Source organism: Capricornis sumatraensis, chromosome 2, assembly GCF_032405125.1.
Source record: "Capricornis sumatraensis isolate serow.1 chromosome 2, serow.2, whole genome shotgun sequence".
Lineage (NCBI taxonomy): Eukaryota > Metazoa > Chordata > Mammalia > Artiodactyla > Bovidae > Capricornis > Capricornis sumatraensis.
Genome location: NC_091070.1, coordinates 37908759 through 37928091, shown reverse-complemented (window position 1 = coordinate 37928091; position 19333 = coordinate 37908759).

Genomic DNA, 19333 nt, shown 5'->3' with positions numbered 1-19333 from the left:
TCCTTTGGGATGATGTCATGAATTTTTATGAAAAACAATTAGAAATGGGCAGAAGCTGCCTCAGACCAATGAAATGATTACCTCCTTACTTTAGACCTGCTCACTTAAACTGTAATCAGTTCAGCTCAGTTCAGTCGCTCAGTCGTGTCCGACTCTTTGCGACCCCATGAATCGCAGCACGCCAGGCCTCCCTGTCCATCATCATCTCCCGGAGTTCACTCAAACTCACGTCCATCGAGTGGGAGATGCCATCCAGCCATCTCATCCTCTGTCGTCCCCTTCTCCTCCTGCCCCCAATCCCTCCCAGCATCAGAGTCTTTTCCAATAAGTCAACTCTTCGCATGAGGTGGCCAAAGTACTGGAGTTTCAGCTTTAGCATCATTCCTTCCAAAGAAATCCCAGGGCTGATCTTCAGAATGGACTGGTTGGATCTCCTTGCAGTCCAAGGGACTCTCAAGAGTCTTCTCCAACACCACAGTTCAAAAGCATCAATTCTTTGGCACTCAGCTTCCTTCACAGTCCAACTTTCACATCTATACATGACCACTGGAAAAACCATAGCCTTGACTGGACAGACCTTTGCTGGCAAAGTAATGTCTCTGTTTTTCAATATGCTATCTAGGTTGGTCATAACTTTTCTTCCAAGGAGTAAGCGTCTTTTAATTTCATGGCTGCAGTCACCATCTGCACTGATTCTGGAGCCCCAAAAAATAAAGTCTGACACTGTTTCCCCATCTATTTCCCATGAAGTGATGGGAGCAGATGCCATGATCTTCATTTTCTGCATGTTGAGCTTTAAGCCAACTTTTTCACTCTCTTTCACTTTCATCAAGAGGCTTTTTAGTTCCTCTTCACTTTCTGTCATATGCATGGTATCATCTGCATATCTGAGGTTATTGATATTTTTCCCGGCAATCTTGATTCCACCTTGTGCTTCTTCCAGCCCAGCATTTCTCATGATATACTCTGCATAGAAGTTAAATAAGCAGGATGACAATATACAACCTTGATGTACTCCTTTTCCTATTTGGAACCAGTCTGTTGTTCCATGTCCAGTTCTAACTGTTGCTTCCTGACCTGCATACAGATTTCTCAAGAGGCAGGTCAGGTGGTCTGGTATTCCCATCTCTTTCAGAATTGTCCACAGTCTATTGTGATCCACACAGTCAAAGGCTTCAGCATAGTCGATAATGCAGAAATAGATGTTTTTCTGGAACTCTCTTGCTTTTTCCATGATCCAGCAGATGTTGGCAATTTGATCTCTGGTTCCTCTGCCTTTTCTAAAACCAGCTTGAACATCAGGAAGTTCACGGTTCACGTATTGCTGAAGCCTGGCTTGGAGAATTTTGAGCATTACTTTACTAGCATGTGAGATGAGTGCAATTGTGCAGTAGTTTGAGCAATCTTTGGCATTGCCTTTCTTTGGGATTGGAATGAAAACTGACCTTTTCCAGTCCTGTGGCCACTGCTGAGTTTTTCAAATTTGCTGGCATACTGAATGCAGCACTTTCACAGCATCATCTTTCAGGATCTGAAATAGCTCAACTGGAATGCCATCACCTCCACTAGCTTTATCCGTAGTGATGCTTTCTAAGGCCCACTTGACTTCACATTCCAGGATGTCTGGCTCTAGGTGAGTGATCATGCCATTGTGATTATCTTGGTTGTGAAGATCTTTTTTGTACAGTTCTTCTGTGTATTCTTGCCACCTCTTCTTAATACCTTCTGCTTTGTTGCACGCCAAAATTGCCTGTCCAAACAATTTTATATTCAACAGGCAAATCTGTTTTCAAAAAAAATGAGAATTTATATCAAGCCTCAGAAACTTGCTCCCCAATTACCTTATCGGTGCATTCACACCCCTTCCTCTTTTAGCCTTCTCTCCTCTCAAGATTAGGTGCTCCTTACTACCTGTGGTAAGCAGAACAATGCCCTCACCAAAGATGTCCACAAACTTCATCCCCAGAACTTGTGAATATGTTGTTTCACTACAAAAGCATAATTAAGGTTGCCAGTCCCAACGACTGTAACATGGATTACCCGGGATTATTGAGTGGACCTAAGGTAATCACAGGGGCCTTCAATTCTGGAAAAGCGGGGCAGAAGAACAGAGTCAGGGAAGAGATGTGACCATGAAGAATGACTAGAGAGATGCAATGTTGGCTTCGAAAGTAAGGGATGAGGGCTACTGGCCAGAATTGCTGTGACCTCTAGAAGCTGGAAAATACAAGGAAGTGGATTCACCACTAGAGCCTCTAGAATGGAACTCAGCTATGTCTCAGTTTTACCCCAGTGGGATCTGTATTGGACTGCTCACCTACAGAACTCTAAGATAATACATAAATTTGTATTGCCTTAAGTTTGTGGTTATTTGTTAATAATAACATTTGGAAAATAATAGGAATAGGAATAATAAATTAATGCACTGTCTTTCAAACATCCTTTGTTTCATCTGAGCATCCTCCCCAAAACTATGCCCTTTCATGCATAGAATATTTTATTATTTTCAAAGTCTTACTCATCTTTCAAGGCTTGGCCAAAATAATAACTACTGTAAAATCATTCACAATTCCTCCTCCCCTTTCAACTCTGCTTTCAGGAATTACAGTAGTAACGTTTTCCCAACTACAAAGCATTCTCCTGCTATTTAGCACTTAATCCATTCTTGTATTAGTTGCTTCTGTTGATTTCCTATATCAGATTGCAAACTCCAAACAGAAACTTATTCACAGAGCACCAAATAAGTTCTAAATGAATATTTACTGAATGAAGTATTGATTCTCCAGAATTGATACAGATTCCAAGATCTGTAATCTCCAAATTCTGAATTACATGAGATGGCACTTAATAAATCTTGGTAACCTTAGTTGATTGTCAGTATTAGCTCCTTACCAGATGCTGAAACGTTTTGGAATAGACCCTTATTCAATGAATTGTCTGTAATCTTTTTATCTCTTAGCACAGTATTAAGCATAATACTTGGGTTTTAAAATACTAGATATTTAAATTTAATAGATGAAATTAATTAAACATTAAAATGTTTTTTAAAAGAACACTTGAAAGAAGTAATGTCCTTTTAAAGCATTTTAACTTTACTTAGTGGACAAAAATGACAAGGAGGACTTTATGCCAGACCCATGTTGCTTTTCTCTTCTTTTTCTTCTTTATCCCCACAGATTTCAACTCAATGCATGTAGTTCTTGTTGAGGACATTCTGTGTTCCAGCCTCTATTAATCAATACTGTGCACTTAGTACTGCATTGTAACACAGCTCAAAACCAAAAGGTTGGAATTTGATACCAAAGAAGTAAACAGTTCGTTGAGTTATATACATCTTTTGAAGTACCTTTAACTTCCCCAGTGGTAGTGGCCATTCTCTTTTATTAACCAAAGTTATAATCCACTAAAAATAACTGAGTACCTGAGATTGGACTAGGCACTGTAGGGTGTTATTTATTTAAAAAAAAAAAAAAGGTGGGGGACAAAAATTCTTGTTGCTGTCCACCAGGAATTTATATTCTAGCATTTACATAGTAGAAGTTAGAGAGCATGATGGTAAAGTACTAAATTATGTGGACAGACCTAGAAGAATATAAAATACATCATAATGTCATATTGGTTTCCTATTGCTATTGTAACAAATTAACACAGACTTGGTAGCTTAACTCAACACAAATTTATTACCTTACAATTCTGGAGGTCAAATGTCCAAAATAAGCCTTTGTGGGCTAAAAATCAAGGTTTTGGCAGGGCTACTTACTTCTGGAGGCTCTGAGAAAGAATCCTCTCTCCTACCTTTTTGGAGGGTAGCCACATTGCTTGGCTCATGACCCCACCTCACACTGCCTTTTCTCCCTTCACTGTCATTGCTGCATCATCTCCTCCTCTATTCCGATCCTCTGGCCCTCATACGGACCCATAAGGACTTGTGATCACATTGAACTTGCCTGCATAACTCAGGATAGTCTCCCCATCTCATCATGGTTCTTTTTAAACACATCAGCAAAGTTCCTGTTGCCACGTAAGGTAATATTCACAGATTCTGGGGAATTGAAAACGAACACATTTGAGGGGGAGGGGAAGGCATTATTCAGCCAGCCACAGGTGTGCAGTTGTGTAGTGCATGAATGGGAGATAACTAGAGAAAATTTTAAAACTTAATAGAGTAAATTAATCTAAGCTATATCTTGAAGGACAGGTCAGTGTAATATGCAGAGCAAATATTACTTAAACCTTCTAACAGGGAAAACAAAAACACTGTAAGTAACAAGGATATTAATTAAGGCTCAAGGACCTCAAGGTGCTGACTTTTGGGGAAAACAGGAATAACATAGATTAAATAGTTAGTAAAAGAACCTAGTGGAGAAAGGTGTTTTATAATCCTTTAGATCAAAAGAACTTACAAAGACAAAAAATAACACAAAATGTGGTCACATTGCTCTGGAGAGGTTAGTCCAAAGAAATGATATCCAGAAAGAGCTAAATGCTGTATGTATTCATAGCAAAAGGAAAAGAAATCCATTGGATTTCAAGAAACTTGAACTCCAAAAGAGGGAAAGCAAGCCTATTGCAATAAATACACAAAATCTTTTTTCTATTTTTCAGTTTTGCCATTTTCATTAAATTTTCCTACATCATTTTTGCTAACATAAGGGGAGTAGCTAGATAGCAAAGTCAAGTAAAAAAATGTTAATACATGAATATTTTCTATTCCTTTTATTGATCAGGGTGTCCTAAATTTAGAATATGCTGATTTGATTTTTTTTAAACTGTCCTAATGACCAACCTAGATTGTATATTCTAAAGCAAAGACATTACTTTGCCGACTAAGGTCCGTCTAGTCAAGGCTATGGTTTTTCCTGTGGTCATGTATGGATGTGAGAGTTGGACTGTGAAGAAGGCTGCGCACCGAAGAATCGATGCTTTTGAACTGTGGTGTTGGAGAAGACTCTTGAGAGTCCCTTGGACTGCAAGGAGATCCAACTAGTCCATTCTAAAGGAGATCAGCCCTGGGATTTCTTTGGAAGGAATGATGCTGAAGCTGAAACTCCAGTACTTTGGCCACCTCATGAGGAGAGTTGACTTATTGGGAAAGACTCTGATGCTGGGAGGGATTGGGGGCAGGAGGAGGAGGGGACGACCAAGGATGAGATGGCTGGATAGCATCACCGACTCGATGGACATGAGTCTGAGTGAACTCCAGGAGTTGTTGATGGACAGGAAGGCCTGGCGTGCTGCGATTCATGGGGTCGCAAAGAGTCGGACACGACTGAGTGACTGAACTGAACTGAACTGAACTGAATTTGACCTAATTCTCTCACAGGATTTGCTTGTCCCTTCCCTTCATCTCACCCCATTATTTTCTAAAAATGAAAGAATGGAAGTGGGAGGACAAAAAGATTCAAGTGAGAAACATGCAGGGACCAGAGGCTGCAGAAGAAAAGGGATGGAAAGGAGGAAGATATATAAGAGAAAGATGTTACAGCCCATGACCTTTCCTTCTAGTGGATTAAAGTGTTGAAAATTTGAAAACATTCATATACGGTGCTATGCTTGCAAAATAATAAAAATGAAGGAAGGGAATTGGAGGTAGAAAATCAGAGAAGTTGGGACATTAAAGCAAAACAGTTTACCATTTTGTCTATGATGAACCAACCTGAAAAGGTGTCTTAAGCAGTTTTAACCACTTTTCTTATATTTACATGAGAAATATTCTTTCACATCAGCAAAGTAATAAAATTCTTCCACCCATGGTAACTCTGCTACATTCCCATCACTCCTTTCTTGCCTTATCCAAAAAGCATACTCTTCCATGGATTATTTCACCAACCGATTCTTCTAAACTTGCTGCCAAAAAGTCTGTAAAATATATGCAGAGATCAAAAGCAATGGCCTCTGACATTTTAAAATAGACTCACACAAAAATTTTTTTTTTAATTTTTAGCTACAATGGGTCTTCATTGCTGCTCAGAGTCTTTCTCTAGTTGTAATGAGCAGGAACTACTTTGTAGTTGCAGTGAGAAGGCTTTTCATTGCTGTGACTTCTCTTGTTGTGGCTCATGAGTAGTTGTGGCACACGGACTTAGATGCCCTGTGGCATGTGGAATCTTCCCAGACCAGGGATCAAACCTGTGTTTCCTACAATGATAGATCGACTCTTAAAAACTGGACCACCAGTCCAAAATAGATTTTTTTTTAACAGAGTTTTAGTTCACAGTAAAATTGAGAGGAAGGTACAGATATCTTCTACTCCTGCACACACATTATCAACATCCCTCACTAGAGTGCTGCATTCATTATGATTGATGAATGTACATTAACATATCATTATCATACCTGTACCTGTATGGCTGAGTCCCTTCACTGATCACCTGAAACTATCACAACATTGTTTGTTAATAGGCTACACCCCAGTGCAAAATCAGAGAAGGAAATGACAACCCACTCCAGTATCCTTGCCAGGAAAATCCCATGGACAGAGGAGCCTGGTAGGCTACGGTCTATGGGGTTGCGAAGAGTCAGACATGACTGAGCGACTTCATCACTTTTCACTTTCATGCATTGGAGAAGGAAATGGCAACCCACTCCAGTATTCTTGCCTGTAGAATCCCAGGGACAGAGGAGCCTGGTGGGCTGCCGTCTATGGGGTCACACAGAGTCAGACACGACTGAAGCGACTTGGCAGCAGCAGCAGTGCAAAATAAAAAAAAAATTTTTTTGAAAAGAACCTATCATTATCACCCAAAGTTGATAGTCTACATTAGGAGCCACTCTTCATGTTGTATATTCTTTGAAACTGGACAAGTAAAATAATATATCCACCACTTGAGGATTATGCAGAATGGTTTCACTGTCCCGAAAGTCCTCTGTGCACTGCCTGTTTATTTCTCCCACCCTTCTAATCCCTGGCAACCACTCATCTTTTTACTTCATACTTTTGCCTTTTCCAAGATGTCATATATTTGGATTCATATAGTATGTAGCCTTTTCAGATTGGTTTCTTTCACTCAGTAATATGCATCTAAGGCTCCTCCAAGGCTTTCTATGGATTGATGGCTCATTTCTTATTGGCACAGAGTTAATAATCCATTGTCCAGATGTACCACAGTTTACTCATTCTTTCACCATTGGACATCATTGTTACTTCCAGTATTTGGCAATTATGTATAAAGCTGCTGTATACATCCAGGTGTAGATTTTTGTGCATACATACATTTTCAACTCTTCTGGGTAAATACCAAGGAGCAAGATTGCTGCATCATATGGTACAAGTGTGTTTAGTTTTGGAAGAAACTGCCAAACTATCTTCCAAATTGGCTGTACCACTTGCATTCCCACCAGCAATGAAAGAGAGTTCTTCTTTCTCCATATCCTTGCAAGCATATGGAGTTGTCAGTATTCTGAATTTTGGCCTTCTTATAAGTGTGTAGTAGTATTCTTTAATTGCTTTAATTTGTATTTCCTGATGACATATGATGTAGAACATCTTTTTATATGCTTATTTTCCATTTGTATATCTTCTTGGGTGAAACATCTGTTCTGATCTCTTGCCCATTTCTAAATCAGATTGCTTGTTTTCTTGTTGTTTAGCTCTTTGTATACATTGGGTAACAGTCCTTTATCAGATATGTCTCTTTCAAATATTTCCTTGCAGTCTGTGGTTTGTCTTCTCATTCTCTTAATAGAATTTTTTTAATGAAAACTTAAAAGGATCCCAGGGAAGAATGTCTTCATGTAAAGAGGGAAGATTCTCAAATCTCCCACAAAGGCAGCCTATCAGTTTTGACATTTATAGATAGGAACATCTTTCTGAAGTATGCATCAGTGGAATTAACAAAGGATTTAATATCAAAAGACATGGTTCAATCATAGCTAAGACAGTTATTAGGTGAATTAGTTAGGAGTTTTGAGTTTCAAGTGAAAAACTCCAAACCTGCTTAAGAAAAACAAGGAATCAAAGAACTTAAAAACCAGGAGTTAATCCAGCTTCAGAGATAGCTATATTCATTTCTTTAAATAAAATCAGGAATTTCTTTCTTTATCTCTCTCTCTTTCTGGTTCTCCACTTGGCTTTCCTCTGTATTGGCTTCCCTCTAGCAGCTTTCTCTACACAGCTGCTCCAGGTTTTCATGGTCCTTACAGCTCCCAAGTGAAGCCAACTCACTCCTAGAATTCATTTATTTCTCTCTTTTTTAAAAAACCTCAAATTACTTGGACCATATGCCAACCTGTACCTCAGTCTCTGCATTCAGTGGGATATAGTGGGATCTGATAGGCTAGTGTGGGTCATATGTAGCAGAGATAGGCAAAGTCCCTTGATTGACAGTCCTGCTAGGGGTTACAGAAAGACACAGGGATAGTTCCTTAAAGGAAAACCAGAGTCATATTACCAAAATGAGAAAGTAAACTGGCCCATCAAAAGCAACAGATATCAACTATATCAGCTGTGAGGTTTTAGTCAAGTCACTTAGTCTCTGATTTTTTTTTTCATCAGTAAAAGAGACAGGGAAATAATACCAGACCCCACTACTGGACATAGTTCTTGTGAGAAACAAACACTCAATAAAACATATGAAAAGATCTGTAAGCTGTGAAGCACTATTGCAAATAACAGCAGTCCCTAAGTACATATTATTTGTCAGAAGAAACAGTATTATTTCTGTAATTAGTACCTCATCTATGTCAAATGACAAAACTAAAACAATTTAGTAACAAGTTTGATGTCCGTTATTCAAGAGGAGATAATCATGGATTGGGGGGAGTTCATACCCTTTTGTATACTGAAGGATTAAGAGCAAGTTTTACAGAACATTAGTAGAGGCAACATTGCACAGCAAAGGAAACTATAAGCAAAACAAAAAGTCAGTCCACAAAATGGGAGAAAATATTTGCAATGATGCAACCAGCAAGGGCTTAATTTCCAAAATATACAAACAGCTCTTACAACTCAATAACAACAAATAAAAACAATAAAAAATGCCCGAAAGACCTAAATAAGCATTTCTCCAAAGAAGACATACAGATTCAACAAGTACATGAGAAGATGCTCAACATCACTAATTATTAGAGAAATGCAGATCAAAACTACAATGAGGTACCAATCAAGCCAGTCAGAATGGCCATCATCAAAACGTCTACAAATCTTAAATGTTGAAGAGGGTGTGGAAAAAAGGAACCCTCCTGCACTGTTGGTGGGAATGGAAATTGATACAGTCACTATGGAGAACAGTATGGAGATTCCTTAAAAAGCTAAAAATAGAGCTCCCAAATGATCCAGCAATACCACTCCTGGGCATATATCCAGAGAAAACCATAATTTGAAGAGATACTTTCACTTCAATGTTCACTGAAGCACTATCTAAAATAGTCAGAATGCGGAAGCAACCTAAATGACCATTGGCAGAGGAATGGATAAAGAAGATGTGGTATGTATATATGTGGTGGAATATTACTCAGCCATTGAAAAAGAACAAAATAATGCCATCTGCAGCAACGTGGATGAGCTTAGAGATTATCATACTAAGTGAAGTAAGTCAGACAGAGAAAGGCAAATATAGGATATCACTAATACATGAAGTCTAAAAAGCAGAACAAATGAACTTGTGTACAGAACAGAAATAAAATTTAGATACATAGAAGACAAACTTATGGTTACCAAAGGGAAAGGGTGGCAGGGATGAATTGGGAGTATGGAATTAACAGAAACACAATACCGTATATAAAACAGATAAGCCTCGTCCTCCCCTCCCACACCAATAGAAACAGAATACTGATGGTGGTATTGATAGTAAAGGATAATGGGAAAAAATCCAAAATAAAAGAATATAGATATAGATACACCATATATAGTTCCATTATAGAACTATAATGGAAAAATATGGAAAATATAATGGAAAAATATCTATATAATGTATAGATGTATACACACACACTCATGTATGAACTACCAACACCCAAGACTTTCCTTACTCTCAATACCACTGTCAGTATCCTGCTTCTATTGGTGTGAAAGGGGAGGACAAAGTGTCTTGTTTTTGGACTATTATTAAAACTAGTGGTAAAATTTTTATTCATTCAAGAGCTTTACATCTTAAATTCTCTTTTAATAAGCTTATATTGATTCAAAAAGCAATAATTCTTCCACTTTAGAGTTTTCACAAAATTCATTTATCTTAGTATGTAGATATCAAAGTGGCCACCAACCATATTCTCTTTCTATATAATGCATAAAGTGGAATTTCAATGACTATAGGCAATATAACTTATTCCAGAACTCAGCTTTCTTTTTAGGATAGATTTATTTAAATTAGCTAAGATAATATTAATCATGCTTTATTCAAAATTACTAAAAGTAGTACATGCAGTAGCTTTCCAAAACAGTTCTTATTTGTTACTTTAAATATTCTCTTCAAAGTATTTCTGTTGCTAGATATAAATAATTTCCAAAGAGTCTTCAGACCAGATGGTGAAATGATATATAAAAATTCAGTTTCTTGTAACGTAATATGATGAGGTCAGTAATACAGAAAGTTCAGCGTCTCCAATTCCTTTTTCAATTTAAAAATTCCAGTGGATCACCTTAGTTTTAAATGATTGCTCTAGTCTTTGGCCTTCTTATAAATTTCTTGTCAGTGTCTTTTGAACTACTTTATGAAAGTGCTGTCTTTAATTATTCACTTATTTGCATCTTCATCTAGTATTTTTTCTGAACTGCTTACCTGATTTACTAAATGAAAGAGTACATTTAAAAGCACTACTTTTTAAATAACTTTATTTATTTATTTATTTATTTGATTGTGCTCGGTCTTCACTGCTGCACAGGCTTTTCTCTAATTGCGGCTACCAGGAGCTACTCTCTAGTTGCAGTTGCGCGGGCTTCTCACTGGGGTGGCGTCTTTTGGGCACAGCATGGGCTGTAGAGCGCACTGGCTTCAGGAGTCGCAGCACGTGGTCTCAGTAGTTGCAGCTCCTGGGCTTGTGGTGCAAGGGCTTAGTTGCTCTGCGACATGTGAGATATTCCAGGATCAGGGCTTGAACCTGTGTCTCCTGCACTGGCACGCAGATCCTTTACCACTGAGCCACCAGGTAAACCCTAAAAGCATTATTTTTCAAGATTTCAAAGCTAAAGATTTCAAAAGATTTTAAAATGTCATTTTTCTTTTTAAGATTTCATAAAAGTCTTAATTATGTGTTCCCAGGAGAAAAATACATTCATTTAATTTACTTAGATAAATAAAATCTGTCTGTATTTCACCACTAGCCTAGTAAAACTAATTCCTTAATGTCAGTGATTGTGAAGGACTTTTCCAGCCCCGGTGACCCTCAGATCCACTCGCTACCTTTCCTTTTTCTGCTCTGTACCACAGACTCCTGTGTTCCTGGCCCCTGTGTCAACTGACTTCCAGATGGGTTTGGCCAGTTGGGGGCACAGGTGGAGACTGGAGGCTGGGAGATTGAAAGGAGAAAGTAGAGACAAAATCCCAGTCTTTGTCCTTCTCTGCCTTGAAAGGCAACTGGAGCAACAACTGGCTCTCCTGTCTGGTCCTAGCTCGCCACTGCAGAATCCTATCAGGATTTCAGCTTTGTCAGTCAGGGTCCACTCAGGAGAGAAAATCCATGCAATAATGTCAGTGAGGAAGGCTTAATATAAAGAATTATTCACTATAATAGACACAGGAGTAAGGCAGGATTGGCCAATAAGAAATGAAGAGAAATCTAAAGAACACAAGAATAGCAAGTACAGGACTCCTCTGGTGGTCCAGTTGTTGAGAATCCACCTGCCAGTGCAGGGGACAGAGGTTTGATCCCTAGTCCGGGAAGATCCCACGTGCTGTGAGGCAACTAAGCTTGTGTGCCACAACTACTGAGCCCACATTCTAAAGCTGGCAAGCCACAACTACTGACCCTACATGCCATACTGAAGCCCATGGGCCCTAGAGCCTGTTCTCCACCAGAGAAGCCACTGTAATAAGAAGCCTGCACACCACAATGATGAGTAGCCCCTGCTCACCATCACTAGAGAAAGCCCGAGAGTGGCACCAAAGACCTAGCACAGCCAAAAACAAATATTAAAAAATAATAATAATAAAGGATAGCAAATATAAGAAGTAGTTACAACTCTGGTGCTTAGAGAGCAAGTACCATCCTTCCCTACCTCACCAAAACTAAGCTCCAGATCGTGGTGGAAACAGAATAGCCACGGCTCACTGAATGGTGGGCTTCCCTGGTGGCTCAGAGGGTAAAGCATCTGCCCGCAATGCGGGAGACCTGGGTTCAATGCCTGGGTGGGGAAGATCCCCTAGAGAAGGAAATGGCAATCCACTCCAGTATTCTTTCCTGGAAAACCCCATGGATGGAGAAGCCTTTGTCAGGACCTCCTACCGACAAAGCTTAATATCATGCCAACTGACAAAGGAGAAACATTTGGAGGGAGAAACTAATCCAGAAGCAAGGCCTGGTTTAGTTTGCTCAATCTACATAATGTATTACCATGAATTTAGTAACTTAAACAACACACATGTATTATCTCACAGCTTCTGCGAGCTAGGAGTCTGGCATATTTTGTCTGGGTGGGCTACAGTCCATGGAGTCGCAAAGAGGACCCGACTGAGCAACTTTACTTTCACTTTCTTTCTTTCACTGAATGGTGGAGATGTTTGCTATGGTATCACACCAGCAGAACTTGCCAAGGGAAACCAGCCCCTACCTCATAACTGCAAGGCCACTCTGGAAGATGCTGGAGGAAGCTGCCCATAGGGAAGTACTGTCAGTTACTGGCACACAGTAGCAGATGCTGAAGAAGCTGCAGAAGCTGCAAGCACTGCAAAAGCCGGGCGCTGCAGAAGCCGTATAGACTTCAGGAGCACCAGTGAGAAAAGTACCCAGGAGTTAAAAGAGAGGAGAAAAACCCTCCTCCTGCAATGTCTTTCCAGCACCTCCTACTGACAAAGCTTAATATCATGCCAACTGACAAAGGAAAAACATTTGGAGGGAGAAACGAATCCAGAAACAAGGCCTGGTTTAGTTTGCTCAATCTGCATAATGTATTACCATGAATTTAGTAACTTAAACAACACACATGTATTATCTCACAGCTTCTGCGAGCTAGGAGTCTGGCATATTTTGTCTAGGCTCTCTGCTCAGGGTCTCACAAGGCTGAAATCAAAGTGTCAGCTAGCGGCATCCTCATCTGGAGGCTTATGGAAGAAGCAATCATTCAGAGTGTTCACATAATTCAGTTCCTTGCAGGTGTAGGACTGAAGTCTCTGTTTTTTTTTTGTTGACTGCTGACTAAGGACCACTCTCAACAAATAGAGGCTGCTTTTGCAATGTCTCCCCCTGCAGAGGCTCTCTTAAACAATGTTTCTTTCTCTTACAGTTCTATTGAGATATAATTGGCACATAACACTGTGTAAGTTTAAGATGTGCAGCATGAATGTGTATCATGAAATCTTATCACAATAAATGTAAACACCATCATCTCACATAGGTACGACATTAGGTAAATTTTTTCCTAGTGATGAAAACTCCTAGGATTTACTCTCTTAACAACTTTCATATATAACATACAGTAGTGTTGAACCTTACAATCCTGGTACTTATTTATCTTATAACTGAAAGTTTGTACCTTTTGACAGCCTTCATCCAGTTCCCCCAACCACCACCTCTGGTAACCACATATCTGATCTCTTTCCCTATGAGTTTATTTTATTTTTTTGCTTTTGAAGTATTTTTGATCTACAATACTACAATAGTTCCTGTTAGACAACACAGTGATCTTATATTACTGTACATTTCAAAATTATCACCACCATAAGTCTAGTTACCATGTCATCATACAAAAATATTACATAATTATTGACTATATTCCACACACTACATTTCATACTGTGACTCATTTATTCTGATCTGTAAGTCTGTACCTCTTGTCTTTCTCACCTATTTCTACCCTCCAACCACCCCCTCCCCTTTGGCAACCACCATTTGTTCTCTGTGTCAATCGCTGTTGCTGTATTTCATTTTCAATACAGAAATCTTTAATTACAGCCAATCTCTTTTTGAATAGCTTTTGGCGATGAAAAACTCATTATTTTACAAATGGCCTATTGTTTTTGAGGATTTATAATTATTAGGAGGTTCTTCACTGTGATGAACTGAAATCTATTTTTTAATTAATTGAGGTATTTTTGAGGGGGCCCCTCCCCACACACAGCATAGCATGTGGGATCTTAGTTCCCTGACCAGGGACTGAATCCATGCCCCTGCATTGGAAGCAAAGGGTCTTAACTACTAAATTACCAGGGAAGTCCCATGGCATAGTTAATTAAAAATTATATCAGTTTCAGATGTGCAATATAATGACTCAAAACTTTTATAGATTATACTCAATTTAAAGTTATAATAAAATATTGGCTATATTCCCTGTGCTGTATAATATATCTTTATAGTTTATTTTTTGTTTTAAGCTATATCCTTATATCTTATTTATAGTAGTCTCTGCCTCTTAATCCCCTATCACAATTTTGCCCCTCCCCACTTCCCTCTCTCCATTAATAACCACTAATTAAGCCACTATATAAAAGCCAAATTTTAAAAGAAATGGGGTGTGCTGGTCAGTCCTATAAGTCAACCTGGCTAGACATAGTCTACACTTATTTAATCAAACCCTAATTCAGGTGTTACAGTGAAGATATTTTGTACATGTGAATTAAATCTGTAATCAGTTGACTTTAAGGAAGATTCTCCTAGATAATCTGGTGGGCCTGATTCAATCATTTAAAAGGTTTTTAAGAGTAGAACTGAGGTTTCTCAGAAGAAGAAATTCCTCTGTGGATAACAGTTTTAACTGATGCCCAAGAGTCCCATTCTGCCCTTCCTGATGGTCCACCCTACCGGTATCCCCTCGCAGCCAGCATAGTTATGGAAGCCAATTCTATGCAATACATTTCTAAATTTCTCTCCTGTTGGCTCTGCTTCTCTGGCTGAACTCTGGCTGAGGACTGGGGGCTGGGCAGAAAGAGGGGCGGGGCCTGCACAGAGGAATAAAGGAAGAGGAGCAGGCAGCGGAGGGGGGTGCTGCCCGGGGAGCTGATTTGACAATTCTACCCAGGGAAGTCTTTGTTTGGGAAAAGAAAAGAAAGGACAGAAAACTCTCAGAGAACACTGAGAGTTCAAAGAAATGAAAGGTAGAAAAGGTGGGGCAAGCACACCACGAACTCACTCTTCTCCAGCAGCTTTAGTTATTGGCAGCAGTGGGAGCAGAGAGGGACCACTGACTTTCTAATGGGACTAAGGTATCTGCCAGCACCGTGAAAGCTCTTTCTCATAACAGCGCAAGCTCACTTGAGCCTTTTTGTACATTTCTCTTCTTTCATGTAACCAGAGAGGCGAATGCATATCTTTGCAACTAACGCTTCCAGCTCCTCCCGGCCGCCCCTGACCTCGGACGCAGGATAGCTCCTCTCTGCCGTTCGGACTCGATGGACGTGAGCCTGAGTGAACTCCGGGAGATGGCAATGGACAGGGAGGCCTGGCGTGCTGCGATTCATGGGGTCGCAAAGAGTCGGACACGACTGAGCGACTGAACTGAACTGAACGCTTCCAGACTCATCTGCAAAAATGCACCTGAAGAAAAGAAGAGCGGGGAGGGAACTGGGTTCCTTCTACATCTAGAGGGTTTCCCCAGATATCACAAATTATACTGGCAAATTTTCTAGAAATTAGTAGATATCCTAAACTAAGAATGTATTTGAATAACTCTAGAGGAAAAATAAAATCTAAGTTGGAAAAAATAAAATGTTTGGATAAATACATACTTAAATAAGCAAGTTAGTAAAAAGATGTCAATATGAACACTGAAAGGAAGAAAAAATGGTATGGCCTTCAAGGGACTCTAAGAAGGAAACTACATAGGAAATGATTAAAAAAAAAAACAGGAATAAATGAAAAGTTAGAAACTCAAAACTGAACAGACTTAAAACTGTAGCAAATTAAAGGAATCAGCTACAGGATGAGAAATGTAAAAAACAGCTAGTAGTCTAGAATTTTTCACATAGAAATTACATGAAAAAGAAAGAAGTTGAAATAAATTAGAAAATCTTCATAATAAAAATTTCTTCTAAAAGAAACAAATGACTGACACAAATAATAACATGGGTGTGTTGTGGAATCCAGAGCCGCAAAACACGCCTTGGAGGACACTCAAGACAGTGGAGTACAGTTTATTACACCAGTGGGTCCAAGGGGAATCAATTCCCAACAAGGACCCTGATGGTTCTGAGAGGCCCAGTTTTATACTCTCCACTACATGACTGGTTACATGTTGGCAACCTCTTTGTCATATATGATTGAGTTTTACAACAGGTAGGTGCTAGGAGAACAAACAATTAAGGTTAAAGGCAGGGAACAATGATTATACATCAAGGGGGGATGTCTCCACAGTTAATCTGACAGAGACAGCCTGACCTCAACTGCAATCTCCAGTTGTCATCTGTAGGGAAGAGAAGTCTCCAGGAGACCTGGTTCTCACTAGCAACAGGTTCCTCATTCTTGGGCAGAGTTCAGGTCCAGTTCACATCCTGTCTTTAAGATGGATGACAGGCTTCAAGATGGAGTCTGTCCTGCTTTCCTCACACTGGCCCCAACATTCCCCCCTCTTGATGCTCATCTTATCTTTAATGATGGGCATCAGTCATGGATAAGTACGGCACACAGGGACTAAATAACTGTAGCAGGGCTGTCAGTCTGGAGGTTACACATTGAGTTATACACTGGAGAATACAAGGCCCCCAAATTAATAACATAATGATTAACAAAATAATTACAAAAGATTTTCCACCAATCACCTTTGACCCAAGAAAATACCAACATCTAAAAAGGAGGATTACCATTAGACATAGCTTTTATCTGGTTTTTCATGTTGTCCAGAGTGGCTGATACATTGCCAGATAAATCAAGGATATATATACAACATTCTATTTTAATTATAGCACAGGTCCCTCCTTGGGTGACCAGAAGTATGTCTAAAGCCATTTGATTTTGAATCACTGCCTTTCTCATTTGTATCTGTTCTTCATTTAAAGCTTGTATTGCCTTTGCATTGTCCAGGAGGGCCTGTTTTGTGAAGTTAGTTAGAGCTTTTATTTTAATCATCACAGGCCTTGCCCACTGCATATGTAAATAAGGCAAATTTACTGGGGCTTGTTGTAAGGATGGCTTAATACTTCCATGAGCAAAGGCAAATCCTAATGTACAGCAGCTGACCCAACTGACCGGAAGCCAAGGCCATAAATTTGATCCACACAGTCATTGGGTGTCATTAGGGGCCACCCATCAGATCCCAGTCTGAGCCAGGCCAGCGAGCTGGTAAATCTGGGCAATAAGTGACCTTTAATATTTGTTCACATTGCTCAGAAGACAAGTATCCCACATATTTTAGTCCTTTTCCATCTATGGGATGGTCACCAAATCCAACTTCTTGTTCCCTTTGTTCCCAACAGATACGGGCAGGGACAATAGGTTGGCCTTTTTCTGGGGTCATCCAAACATATTCATCCCATATCTTGTCAAATTAATCAAATTACCTGATGGATTGTCCCTTCTTACTGGCCATTGAGTTCTCATTCCTTTTATTTTTTAAGTAAAATGTATAGGCTTTGGTCACTTTTGTAAGGCTTGCATTTACCTCAAATGTTATCCCATGGCCTTGATCAATTTGGTTAAAGTCCAGGTTACACCGAGCAAGAAGTGACAGGTTGTGAGTTACCGAGGAAGCAAACACCTCTTGTTGCTGTCTCAAAAATGAGCAGAGGGAGCTGAAGTCCCCTCTGCATAGGGGAGACACCCACCAAGGGAGTACATCCATCACTGACAAAGGCATGGCCCCACAAACCTAACAGAAGTTCTTTGGAAGTTTGTATACAAGTGGGCCCAGGACAGGAACACATTATCCTGAGTTTGCAGTCCCGGTAGGATCATCATGCTGATCAGTAACAGCAGAATTATTCGCAGCGGCTCCATCCTGAATCTGTGGTCGCCCATGGAAGACAAGTCAGGTCTTCAGTGGTTCCTCCGGGTTAGGATGGGCAGTCCAAGGTCCCTTTTCCTCTGCTGTTGTCTTGAACTGGGTATGGTGAATCTAGGGAGTAATACCTGCAACTTTAACTGCAGTGGGAGTGGTTACAATTGTGTATGGCCCTTTCCAGGTGGGTGGGGACAGCGTTTGTTGCTTCCAATTCTTTACCCATACTAAATCTCCTGGTGAGTATGGGTGTACAGTAGTGTCTAGAGAAAATGGAATTCTTTTTTAACATAAAGGGTGATGTCACAGATCACCTTCCCCAACTGTTCCAGTTGCCGCAATACCTCCATCCCTTCTCTTTGTAATAAATTTCACTTTACTTCCCAAATAAGTGGGGGAGGCCTCCCGAATATTATCTCATGGGGGAATACCTGTGCAACTAGGGGGTCATTCTGATCCTCACTAACACTAATGACTGGACATCCATCCGGGGGGGCGCCGGTTTCTTGCACACATTTTGCCAAAGTCACCTTGATTGGTCCAGTTCATTCTCAACCATTCTTGAGCTTTGTGGCCTATATGCTGTATGTAGTTTCCATTGAATATTTACTGCTTTGCAGACCAGTTAGAATAATTCAGCCACTAATGCGGGCCCATTATCTGATTCTATACTCAGAGCCAAACCTAGAAATAACATCTCTCAGCAAGAATCAGGCCACTTCCTTTGCTTTTTCAGTCTTGGTGGGATAAGCTTCTACCCATCTGGTAAAAGTACATACCATCACCAGCAAATATTTGTATCCTTGGCATGGCTTTACCTCAGTGAAGTCCACTTCTAGATGTTTAAATGAAGCTCTCCCCTTTAATTGTATTCCCAGAGGCCCAGTCTCCTTGAGAGACGGGTTATTCTTGGCACAGGTTAAGCATCGGAGGCTTACATCTGCACACAAGGCTAGTTAGATATGGTATGATAAAATAGCAAGCTAAAATCTCGCTCAGTTCGTGCCCAGCCGCTTGGGCAGTTAGTAGGCTAGACACCACAGGCGTCACCATAAGTTTGGTTGCTATATTGTTTGGGGCGGCTGTTTGTTTTGCCGCTCAGTTGGCCAGACAGTTAGTTCCCTTTCGTCTGAGGTGTGTCCAACCACTGGTGGCCCCTACAAGTGCATTACTGTCACTGCAGCGGGTTCCCACACTGCTTCCAACAGCAGCAGAATTTTATCTTTATTTTTTATCTCTTTGTCAGTTGCAGTTAATAGCCCCCTTTCTTTATATATGGAGAACAGCTGGTAGTAAAGAGCAGTGGGGCCAGGA